The sequence below is a fragment of the Mus musculus genome, chromosome 8, assembly GCF_000001635.26.
Source record: "Mus musculus strain C57BL/6J chromosome 8, GRCm38.p6 C57BL/6J".
Taxonomy (NCBI): domain Eukaryota; kingdom Metazoa; phylum Chordata; class Mammalia; order Rodentia; family Muridae; genus Mus; species Mus musculus.
The window spans coordinates 106,357,527-106,370,247 of NC_000074.6; the positions used below are offsets into that span (position 1 = coordinate 106,357,527).

The window sequence follows — 12,721 nt, forward strand, 5'->3', positions numbered from 1 at the left end:
GCAACAGGCAGTTAACGTTTGCTATTCAACATCACACTTCCTCAATACTCGGAGCTGAGCTATAGACCCACACAATGCCTGTGGGCTACCCCATAGTTTGGCACAAAGGCCAAACTTTCTGTGCCTAGGTCTAGACCCCCTACCAAGGTGGATGCCCTTGCTGCTCGGTGGTAGCTGTAGGCGGGTAAGAGAAGAGGAGAAGAGGCCAGAGGCAAGAACACAAATGAATAGAGACCTCTAGTCTCTGCTGCATTTTGTGTTGTTCCAATAGCAGACATTACTCATAAAACACAAAGGGCACATGCCCTTAAGCCTACCACTTAGGAGATAGAGGCAGGAAGGTGAGGAGTTGAAGACCAGCCTGGGCTATGTAAGACTCTGTCTCAACAAACAAACAAACAAACAATACACACAAAGATAAAATACTAAGGATTTATTTCCAGGTAAAGACTCCAAGGTATCTAGACTCAGGCTCAGTGCTCTGGTACCTTGCCTGCTACCCCCTAAGATCCAATGCCTTCTGCTCTCTCTCCTTCTCAGTCTTGGATTCTCTGTGAGCGCGTTGAGTTTCATTAGCATGGTGATCATGATTTCCGCAAAAAGATTCCCAAGCCATCAAGTCTGTGCCTATTTGGAATTTGTATGAGTCCCTTTCTCCCTCAATGGCCACAGCCATGGAACTTAATCCTTCTCCTGGCCCTCTTCATTTCTGGTAAGTGGGACAGTGTATTTTGTTCATTACTGTTATAGTCACTAAGGCTTCAGGTACGGAAATAATGCTTAAAACTAGCTCCAGGGTGGGGGATCTAGCCCAGTGACAGAGTGCTTGCCTGGCGTTTGAGGCTCTGGGTTCAATGCCTAGCAATAATAATAGGAACAACTGTAACAATAATAATGAACCACACAGTGGCGAAGTATAGAAACTCCCATGACAGACCAAACCCGCAAACTCTGGTTAATCCTTGTCTGATCTAGTGAAATCAATGGGATAAACGGCAGTAACAGTACAATGGCTGCCAAAACTAATCCCCAGCCTAAGTAATCGGTAAGAAATACTGTGAGGCCAGAAAGAGTGGTGCGTCCCTGCAAATGGGTGCAAGTGCTCATGTGTGTTTGCATATTTTCACAATTACCCCATTTCACCCAGCTAGCTCGGGAGACAGTGTTGTGTGACAAAACATTTCTTGGGGAGACATAACACACATATTTGGGGAGACACAACATACATATACTCACCCCCAGTGAGATAACCCACAACAGACTAAAGAATAGATACCACCAAAGTCCAGTTTGGTAAGCCAATGGGTTTTATTGGGATTACTTAAAGAAATATGGGTGAGGGTGAGGAGTTACAGGAGCAGAGCTGACTGAAAAACAGCTGCATCACCAAAGGCCACCTCAGCACAGGAGAAAGCTCGCAAAGCGGGAAACCTGGAGTTCCTGCCTGTGTGTCAAGCAGGCAGCTTAACAGACTGGAAAGTGTCCTTTCCGGGTCCCCCAGTTGGTCTACACCCCTTCCAGGCAGCTTTGCTGGTTTCTGCAAAGGTCCTAGGCATCTGGTCTGGTCTCAGAATGGTCTACGCAGCTCAGCTGTACTTCTTCCGAATGGGATTCTTTGCTTTTACTGGTTACTCTGGCAGGGATAAGTTCAGTGAATCCAATCAGTTTCAGGGACTTTGTGAAGCTCTTTTGTTGTGTTTCTGTTCCTGCTTCAATCTCAGAGGGAATTGTTGTACAACAGGCAGGTTCTTCCTTTGTCTTTCGAGAGACTGGCAATGGTTTCACTGGTGGGGTTCATGCTTGAGACTCCCATCAAACGCACATTCCTGTTTAATATCACAATCATGGTCATTTTATGATGGGAAACCTGAGGCTTAAAGTAGAGTAGCTACTTGACCATGGCAATGGAGTCCAGAAGCCATAGATCCCTCTGGCCACACATCTCTTTTGAAGAACGGCAGGGAAACATCCTTGTGGGGAGGGAGGAAGCCGAGTGTTCTTTGGCATGGCTTGCCTCTAATTTCTCTGTTCTTTTAAGTGCTTATCTGGGCCATGGGGAGAGAACTCGTTGTTGTTAAAAAAAAAAGGGGAGGGGGGCTCTTAGTGCTCTCTGTCTGAATACCAGCCAAAGAGCTTCGGGGAAGAATTGCTTCTCTGGCAGGGGAGAGGAATGGTCCCCAACAAGCACAAGTGCTGAAGATTTTACTAAGCAGGACCCTGATTCCAGGGGACAAGCATCCTCCAAGAATTACACAGCAAACTGTGGCACGGTCCAGCCCCAGGATTGGGGCTTTTCATGGTCAATTGCATCAGTCAGCATGTGCCATGCAGCTGCAGATAGCAAGAGATAACACTTGTAGGACTGGTGGCTGTAGGCATCTCAGCATCCTTTTCATTTAATTAAGACCTCAAAGCCACATTCTCCTTGGGAGTTGATTATATGTTTGCAAAATGGAGTTAACTCTTTGAAGTTTGGGCTCTTGGAACCATGAATAAGGGCTTGCTTCGTGTCTCACCACAGTTTTGCTTCAGATTTGGCATGATGAATAGGTGGGGACAGTTGTGGGGAAGCCCCTCTGGGCAAATTTAGTAACTGCATCTTTGTGGCCTGTGGGAGCTAAAAAAAAAAAAAATTTTTTTTTTTTTTTCTGAAATGCCATGTTCATGGAGTGTCCTGCCCCGAGGAAGATCTGGCTCTGACTACAAGGTCAGCAAATGCCCTCTGTCTTTAGAGCCTTCAGTTATCAGTCACTGTCCTAGCTGTCTAGGTCACAGGGACACTTCTCTCACCTAACTGTGCTTTGTTCTGACCCTTCAGGAGCCCAAAGGGAACTTGAGCCATGAACACCAATGATGGAGCTGATGAGGTGGCTCAGTAGGCAAAGGTGCTTGCCACCAAGTCTGGTGACTGAAATTTGATTGTTAGGACCTACTTGGTAGAAGGAGGGGATCAACTCTCCCTCATTGACTATTTGATCTCTGACCTCACACATGCTGTGGCATGCACTCACTTGAACACACACATGTACACATACACACACCCACACTTAATTAATTAACTAATTAATTAAACAAACAAATAAAATATAGGAGGAGGAAAAAGACAACAATAGTGGGTTCAGTGGGTTAAAAGAGATGACAATTTTGCCAGTTATCTTAGCAGCTGTCATGATGTCCTGCAGTCTCTCAGATGCTGGGTCTCAAGTGTACTTTATCTATGCTCAGTTCTTCCCAGATCAACCTTTACAGTCTCCAGGAAGCCTTTTCCCACAACTTTGTCTCTTTAATCTGGGGCCGAGCCTGTCCCCAGCTCATGCCTGCCAGGTGGTCTTGGGACCTGTCTTAATTAAGGGTTTTACAGCTGTGAACAGACACCATGACTAAGGCAACTCTTATAAAGGACAACATTTAATTGAGACTGGCTTATGGGTTCAGAGGTCCAGTTCATTATCATCAAGGTGGGAACATGGCAGTGTCCAGACAGGCATGGTGCTGGAGGAGCCAAGAGTTCTACATCTTCATTCAAAGGGAGCCAGGAGCAGACTGTTTTCAGGCAGCTAGGAGAAGGGTCTCAAAGCCCACACCACAGTGACACACTTCCTCTAACAACCTAATCCAACAAGGCTACACCTCCTAATAGAGCTACTCCCTGGCCCAAGCATTCAAACCACCACAGGACTCTTCTACATGCACCTCCTAAGCAGCCTCTGGTCTTGGATTACCCTTCACCCCACTGCTAGGGTACAAAGCTGTGCATAAAAGAGGAACATCAATCACCAGGTGTTTTGCACAGAACTGAAGTTAGATCAATCAGTTCTCTTTGGATCCCACCCCATCCTTCTCCAACTCTACAGATGGCTTTCCTACCTTGCTTGTTCATACCCTCATTTATCTCAGTGGCCACCAACGGTTCTCCTAGGGAGATGGCATGCTGATGAAATACAAGTACAATGTAGTGGGGACACACATTCTGGAGCAACAGTCCATGCTCTTGGTCTGGGGAGAATTAATTCTGTCTTGCCTTGAGCACAGGGTGATGGTCATTCCAGGAACATAGTTAACATTTCAGTTCATCTGGAGAACTCCCTAAGGAAGCTCCCTGACTCGGTGAGGTCTCCTGGGAAAGGTATCTAGAAGGTTTGCATTTTCCACTAGTGTAGAGCTGAACTCAAAGCATAGATGCCTGGGAATGTGGGGATACAGTAAGGCCTGTGGTGTCCCTGGAAGCCAGCAGGGTACAGACAATGACGTAGAGAAGTGCAGTCTGCCACACATACCCTACACCATGCTCTGCAACCAGGCCTTTCTCAAAGTTGGGGTAAACATTCTGAGGGCAAAAAGCCAAAAGCCAAAAGCCAAAAAAACAAAAATAAAACAAATAACAAACAATCAGAAATCAAAAAAACCCAAGAAAACTTTAGAGAGGAGAAACTTGGCTAGAAGGATCATCTTGCTTCTCCCCGGGCATGCCTGATCACCTACCTGCAGGTGATATCTGAAAACCAGATTATTCTGTGGATGCCCAGGAAAGGAGTATGGTATTTAAAGGACATCCTGGAGATGAGCATGGTGGTGTGTTGTGGCTTTGGTTTATTATTTATATGATGTTAATTGAGTTCCCAAAGTCACGAGAATTTACAGGTCTACATATGAGATGCTTATGGGCCATGCCCCCATCTGGTTCTAATTGGTAAATGAAGTTGTCAGCGGCCAATAGCTGGGCAGGGAGACAGAGGTGGGACTTTGAGGTTCCCAGACAAGGAACACAAGGGAAGAAGAGAATCGCCTTTGCTGAGGAGGAGAAGGTCACAGCCTGAAAAGTGTAGGAGAGAGAGACAGAGACACTGCCAAGATCTAAGAGTCGGGCGTCTTAGCCCACGAAGGCTATATGCCTGGGTCCATGACAGCCAGGATGGCGAATAGGTTTTAGTAAGTAATAATTCAGGAATATTGGAGGGGAGAATTAGCCACGGGGAGATTTGGAAGTCCCCAGTCATTGCACTGTTTAAGGCATATTAAATGTTTAAGGCATATTAAAAGACAAGGCTCTCTCTCTCTCTCTCTCTCTCTCTCTCTCTCTCTCTCGTGTGTATGTGTGTGTGTGTCTTTCATTTCTACATCCAAAACATTTGGGGGGGGTAGTAAGGAGCATATGCTACAGATTAATTTACTACCACTTCAGTGGTGCACACCTTTAATCCCAACACATAGGAGACAGAGGCAGGCAGATCTCTGTGAGTTTGAGGACAGCCTGACCTTCAAGACAACCCCCCACCCCGTGTGTGTTTGTGTCTCTTCTTGATCTTTTTTCTCTCCTTTTCTCTCTCTCTCTCTTATTCTCTCTCACAGACATAGAGAGAGAGACTGAGAAGAGTGAGAGAGAGAGAAAGAGAGAGAGAGAGTGCTCTTAGGACATTTAACCAACAGCTAACTGGCTAATTCTTTTGTTGTGGAAGCAGTAAACCTAACACTCATTTCTATTCTGAGGCTGGGTTTTCGAATCAAGCTTTCCTCTAGCAAAGTCAGTACTCCCAAGCAGAGGAGGATAGGTTATTGAAAGGATACAAGGCTGCATTCTTAGTCTCATCTATACTTTGACTTACATAAGCCCAGGGTGCCCATCACCCTGGCTGGCTCTCGTGGAGCTTGAATGTAACAGGTATTGGCTTTAGGTTTGTTAGCCTGGCTTCTCCAAGGTAGAGAACTTCAGCTCTGGGTCCCTGCAGTTGCCAGCCTTCATGTATGTCTTGCAGAACAAGTCTGACCACAAGGTCACAGAGACACTAATCAGGTCACTGTGGGAAAGGTTGGAATCTGGGTTCAGCTGTCAGAGAGGAGGACCCCGTCTACAGCATTGACTTCCTGGCTCCGGAATATCATAGTTTGCTGTAGATTATGTAAGAACTGTCTTATGGGACAGCCCAGACCTGAAGAGTGAGCCCCAGTGATCCAGTTCGTCTAGGAGCTGACCTGACTCAGCATCTTGCTCTGCCTTAGCCAGTTCCTCGGCTATGCTGGGAGTCTTCCCAGAGTGAGTTACTCACATTCCATGAACAAAACAGGAATGATAGGGATGTTACTGGCCCACGTTTAGGTGACGCTCCAAGATCCTGGTGATAACCATCCCTGCTGCTGCCACTTGTGAAGTGTGCCACTTCATCGTTGTCATTATCCGATACCCTCCTCAGCAGGACAGACTTGATACAGAAGACCCAGTCTCTGCCCTCCAGGAGTTGAGAAGGTTTAACTGGGTTAGTAATAAACCTACAGATAGCAGAGAAGATGGAATCTTTAGGCTGTGTCATCAGACCCCACGCCTACATCTGACTGGAACTGCTGGGGAGTGACTGGTTTTCATTAAGGGAGCAAGACTACACACACACACACCACACACCACACACCACACACCACACACCACACACCACACACCACACACCACACACCACACACCACACACCACACACCACACACCACACACACACACACTCACACACACACTCACACACTCACACACATACACACACTCACACACACACTCACACACATACATACACTCTATCTATCTATCTATCTATCTATCTATCTATCTAGAGAGAAGAGAGAGAAGAGAGAGAGAGAATCATACGATAGCCCAATCTAGCCTCAGATTCACAGCAATCCCCCTGCCTTAGCTTTCCAAGGACTGGGATTATAGACATGATTCACGATAGCTGGCCCATCCACCTCCTTTTAAACAGCTTCAATAAATTGCACATGCTTAAAGACTGTGATCTGATGAGCTTTCATATATGTCTGCCTTGTAAAACATGGTCAAGACCATGACTACACCCATCTCTTGACTTCATTCTCCCTTAATCCCTTGTGTCCATTTGAAATCCCCTTCTTCCTGCCCCTCCCACCTCACACCCAGCCTAGCGCTCATCTGCTGCCACTCACCCGACTTCCTTCCCTTTTCTAGGGTTGTTTGCGAATGGAATCACATGGCACGCCCAGGCTTTTGTCTGTCCTCTTCATCCTACAGCACAGCATTATTTGAAAGCCCGCACACCCATTGTCCCTTCTTATTGGTAAAGTCGAGGTACATTAGCAGGTACGCACCAACGTATTTATTCACATGTTGAGGGGCCTTTGAGTGGTCTTTAGTCTGGAGATGGTTATGACTAGAACAGCTAAGACTATGAATTTACATAGTCTTATTTGACATAGTCTTATTTACATAGTCTTGTTTGGTTGGGGTGGTTGGGGAGGACCAGGGTCTCATGCTAAGCCAGTGAGCACCACTGAGCTGCCTCATGAGCCCAAAGACAAGTGTTTATGTGAACATATGCTTTTATATTGTTAGTAAGCACCCAGGGGTGGGATGGCTTGCCTGTGTAACAAGTCTGTCTTTAACTTTTAAAGAAGTTGTCAAACTGTCTTCCAACGTGATTAAACAACTTTACGACTCCAACGGCTGATTATGGGAGTCCCAGTTGCCCCAAGGCCTTATCAGCATTTGATGTGTTCAGTGGTTTTAATTTTAGGCAAGTGGGTATCATAATATCTCATTGTGGTTTTCGTTTGCATCCCTCCACCCTCTGTGATTAATGACCTTGAACATCTTTTCCCGTGCTATCTATATATCTTCTTTGGTGACACTCTCTGAATAGTTTACATCTCCAAATTGAGTTATTTGTCTTCAGTAATTGAGGTGTTTTATTTTCACAATTATTTTCTGAGACAGGCCCTCCCTATATAGCTTTAATTGGCCTTAAAGATGTATATAATTCAGGCTGAACTCAAACTCATAATTCTCCTGCTTCAGCCACTAGTAGGATAGTTTCTGTGATTGTGTTTTACACACACATCACACACACTATACACACACACTGCACACACACTCACACACATACACACATACACACACTTACACTATATATATGTATACACATATGCGTGCGCGTGGCGTGTACACACACACACACACTTGAAGATGAATTAGTAATTCACTCACAGACAGAATAGCAGATGGAATCTGTGTCATCAGACCCCACACCCACATCTGCCTGGAATTGCTGTGGAACGACTGGTCTTCACTAAGGGACCAGGACTATTGCTTCCTTCCTATTTGGTGCTGACTTTAATCCCAGCACTTCAGAGACAAATGTAGGTGGATCTCTGTGAGTTCAAGGACAGTTTGATCTACATAGTAAGTTTTAAACTACATTGTGAGAACTTCTCTTAAAAATAAATAAATAAATAAATAACAGCATTAAATTTTATGTGTGTACCTGTGTTTGGGCAAGTGAGTATGTATGTGGACATGTGTGCCACATTGTGCATAGGTAAGCCAAAGGACAATACTTAGAAGTAAATTTTCTCTCCATGTAGGTAGGATTCAGTGGTTGAACTCAGGTCATCAGGATTGGCAGCAAGTACCCTGACCCGATAAGCCATCTTACCAGCCCAATTTTAAACTGTAGGCAGGGTTTCACTTTGTAGCCCTGGATGGTCTTGAACTAGCTATGTAGACCAGAACGGTCTTGAACTCATGAAGACTAACGTACCTCTATCTTTCCTGAGTGCTGGGATTAAAGGCCTGCACCACCAAACTTGGCTCGGGTTTTAAATCTTGGTGCTATTTAGATCAGTGAACTGATGTAGTCTATCTAATGTTTTTCTGTGCAGCTTAGGAAATCTCTGCCAAATCCAATACTACAAGGGCTTCTTCTAACTCAAACTTTCAATCCAGTCATTTTAGTCAATGATCCATTTTGAGTTTATTGGGGGGGGGGATTTCTTCACAAAATACATACAAATTCGGTTCAGTTATCTTAAAATTCCTGGTGCTCTGAGTCAGTGTTGTCCCTCGAAAAACTTCCAGTTGCACTTCTTTGTGGAGCTATGACCCACTCTAATCTCAGATGGCTCCTTCATCCACCATCTGACTTTTCTCTGCATCCCCGAGAACGTTGAGAAGACCAAGATTCATCCTCACCCAACTCCTGACTCCTCTGGAGCATCTCGTGACATTGAGCGTGGGGGTGGGGGTGGGGCGTGGGAGCAAACTGCATTTCTCTCAGGTGATCCCAGTTTTCTTTTTCTCTTTCTCCCCCAACCCCTTTAGACTGATCCTCCTGTAGCCCAGGCTGGCTTCAAACTCAATTTGTAGCTGAGAAGTTGCCTTGCTATCATCTTCCTTTATGCTAGTATTATAGTAAGTGCCACCACACCTGGTCCTGGAGATTGATTCCATGTGTTCCAGTGTGCTAGACAAGCAACTGACCAACTGTGTTATGGCCTCAGCTCCCCGCGCCCCCCACTCTCAAGGTCTGAGTTTTTATTTCCGGTGCTAAATTGCGTTCCTAGACATCCATCTTTTGCAGTGAGGAACTGGGGCTCTTCACTGGGAGAGAAAACTCAACTGGGTATCAATTAGCCTGGTACCCTTGTTGGCACATAAGGACACCCATAAGTCATGAAAGGAAGCAGTCTTCAGAGGGTGGGATTGATCTCTTCCCTTCAGGAGTGAGGAAAACGAAGGCTTCACAAGACTGGGTGACCTGGTTCAAGTCATCCACAGAGGGCCACCCTCTAGAGAGTGTCCTAACCCCTGGGCTACACTGCCAACCACCTGGCTGTCACCACCGAAAACAGACTGAGCTTAGACCTCTCATTCCCCTGGCTAGCCGTTCTTGCTTTTTAAATGTTGCAAATTGCATGGGGGGGGTGGATTTTCCTGCTCCCAAGAAAAGCCCCACGTTCTTTTATGGTTTCAAAGAAAGGCAACTTCAATGGACAAGGGACTTCAAAGACTGTGTTTAAGGTCTTGGCTATAAGTCTTCAAAGCGTGTATTTAAGGCTGTGAGTGTAAGTCAAAGGATTGGATTCGGCAGAGGGTGGCTCTCCCCCTTTTAGAAGGACTGGGCTTGTTTTCTTTTGCCTTTTGTTGGGTCCGGAAAGGAGGTGCTCCTGTAGGGCTGAGGGGTCAGTTCACAGCACTGAGGCTGTGTAGGAAGGAGGAAGAGAAGGAAGGGGGGAGAGAAGGGAGGAGGGATAGAGGAGAAGGAACAAAGGAGGGAAGGGAGAGAGGGAAAGAGAAAGAGGGAGGCGAGGGCAAGGAGGGGCTGTCTGACATATCTTTCCCCAGCCCTACCCACTACAGGCCTTCTAAAGAGCTTCATTATCCCCATCACAGCCCATGTTCCTCAGCCTGGCCAAGTTACCAGCTATTCCTTGGGCCTCTGTCTGCCTGGTTGAGCTAGCGATTTAAAGACGAACACACCCTTTATCTGGTCCTCATACTGCTCAACTTAGCATCCATCTTTTGCCTTCTGCTAAGGAGGCGAAAAGCCAACATGGGTCCCACTGTCTGTCACCCAGGAAACAGGCATGTTTCCTGCCCTGGCACTCTAGACCACACGGCCACTTTGACATGTGGCAAGCCTGTCTCCGGAACTCAGTCTTGTGGAACCTCTTCCCCTGTGGCCCAGAACTGATCCTTGGGCCTCATGCATTCCCCTCTGCATAGCTTTCCCATGTGTCTTCAGCAGAGAAGGGTCTATCCCTGCTTCATACCATTGTGTCATTGTGTTCAGCACGGACATCATCCACTTGCCAAGTCCCAATGGGTCTCAGTCATCAGATTTTTCCCAAGGTTGACTTTTGTTAGGAAGTGGACAAGTTTGCAGACTGCACTCTGTCGTTTTCCTCTGAGTCCTAGAAAGGAAAGGGGTGAGGGTGAGTGCAGTTAGGCAAGCCATGGTCAGAGCCAGAGGCTGGGATGGATAACAGCTGGCATTCAGCTTCAAAGGTAAGAGAGGCAAGCACCCAGAGAGGCCCAGGGCTCAGAGCAGGTCCCTACCCCACCCTGGAATACTCCTGCCCACAGAAACGTCTCCATTGCTTCACACACAGGATGGCCTGAGGCAGGGGTGTCTCCATGGTGCACCCGCCCATACTGCACATGCCAGTCTCCAGGGGAATGTGCCTCACCCTCCAAGCTGTCCTGCTCAGGAAGGAACCTGCTCTCTGAAGCTTCTCCTCATCCTCTTGAACATAAGAATTCTAAAACAAAGCTGCAGAGATGGCTCAGCAGTTAAGAGCACTTGCTGCTTTTTCAGAAGACCCAGGTTCGGCTCCCAGCACCTAAATGGTCCTTCACAACTACCTGTATGTAACTCCAGTTCCAGGGCATCTGGCGCCCTCTTCTGGCCTTTACAGGCACTGCATCCACATGGTGCACATAATATACAGGCAGGCAAAGCACTCATACATATAATAAATAAATATATCTTTAAAAAGAAACAAAAGCACTGACTGTGAATGTAGCTCAGCCATAAATAGTCCACATGCCCAGCATGTACAATGCCCGACACTGAAAAAAAAGACAAAACAAAAACAATTCTGTAAGCAAGAATGTCAGGCTCCATGTGGGATACTTCCAAGAGACTCAAGTATAAACTGGGCATTGTCTCAGCTGTTAGTGAACTTGCTGCCTATTAGAAATGTTGACAGGCGAGCCACATGCAAAAATAAAGCAAGTCTGGGCTGATTGCTAAAGGAAGGGGATTCTTCATGGTAAGAAGCCATTCTGGATGAAACTTTCTGAGAGCAGGAACTGGAGAAATGAGTTTCAGGAGAAGAGTGTGTGTGTGAGCTGAGGCATGAGGTTGGGACTATGCAGCCAGTGTTCAGAGGCCAATGAACAGGCAGCATTGCCTGTGTGTGTGTGTGGCGGGGGGGCGGGGATTGCAAGGAAGATAGATGAGCTTGCGCTGACAACAGCTTGGGACTAATTCATAAACATCCTTGAAAGCCAGCCTTATAGACACGACATCTGAGTCAGACAAGTAGGCCTGGCTTTGCTGCTTCATAGCTGGGAACCGTGGGCAAGTTATTTGATCTCTCAGAGCCTCAGTTTCCTCATCATAACCCCGGGATGAAGTGGCCGGGAGGAGCAAATGAAGGGAAGGTTTGGAATGTAGACAGCGATGCTCCTGTATCCAGCCAGCACTGAACAAATGCATAGTGTTAGCGTTAGCTGTTCACTGTAGGCTTCCAGAAAGGATGGGTAGGAGGTATTAAGCCTCCTTCGTGGCCTCAAAGGAGGGGTTAGGAGAATCAGGTGACAACAAGAACTGGAGGTGGGGCAGGGAGGTCCTGGTTACAAAGGCTTGAGGGTGAAGTTAATACAGACATGGGCAGAATTAGGGCAAGGAGGAATAAACTCAAGATAAGGTCGGCAGGCTGGGGGGACCATGGAGGGAGAGGTACCTGAAGACCGCCACTTGTGATCTCCACCACAGGCTGAGTGTCAGGAAATCCACCATGAAGGGAGCTCAGCTCAGAGCATGAGGTGTTGGGAAGAGAAGACTGGCCACACTCAGACAGGCGCCATGGCAAGTCTGGGGCCTTGTCAGGAGGCAGCTGCAGAACTGGGGAATGGAGGTGGAGGTTTCTAAACTCACACGGAGCTGGAAGCATGGTCCATTGCTCTCTCATGGTCTCTCATGGTCTCTCATGGTCTCTCTCTCTTTCTCTCTCTCTCTCTCTCTCTCTCTCTCTCTCTCTCTCTCTCTCTCTCTCTCTCTCTCCCTGTATAGACACACACACACACACAGACACACACCAAATAAGATTCAAGTTTTTAGAATACTACTTATAATTCCTTGGAATTATTTTTTTTCCTTTTCTTCCTTCCTTTCTTCTTTTCTCCCTCCCCCACACTCCCTACGAACTA

General features: G+C 46.7%; 1 long non-coding RNA gene across 1 annotated transcript in view; it reads left to right on the top strand.

Annotated features, from left to right (window-relative positions):
- The first annotated feature begins 589 nt into the window (after positions 1-589).
- Positions 590-12,721, top strand: part of Gm39238 — a 12,458-nt gene continuing 326 nt past the window's right edge. Inside the window, exons 1-2 of the long non-coding RNA XR_879147.2 lie at positions 590-712; positions 6,959-7,090. This is a non-coding gene — a long non-coding RNA (predicted gene, 39238). The remainder of the gene's footprint in view (positions 713-6,958; positions 7,091-12,721) is intronic.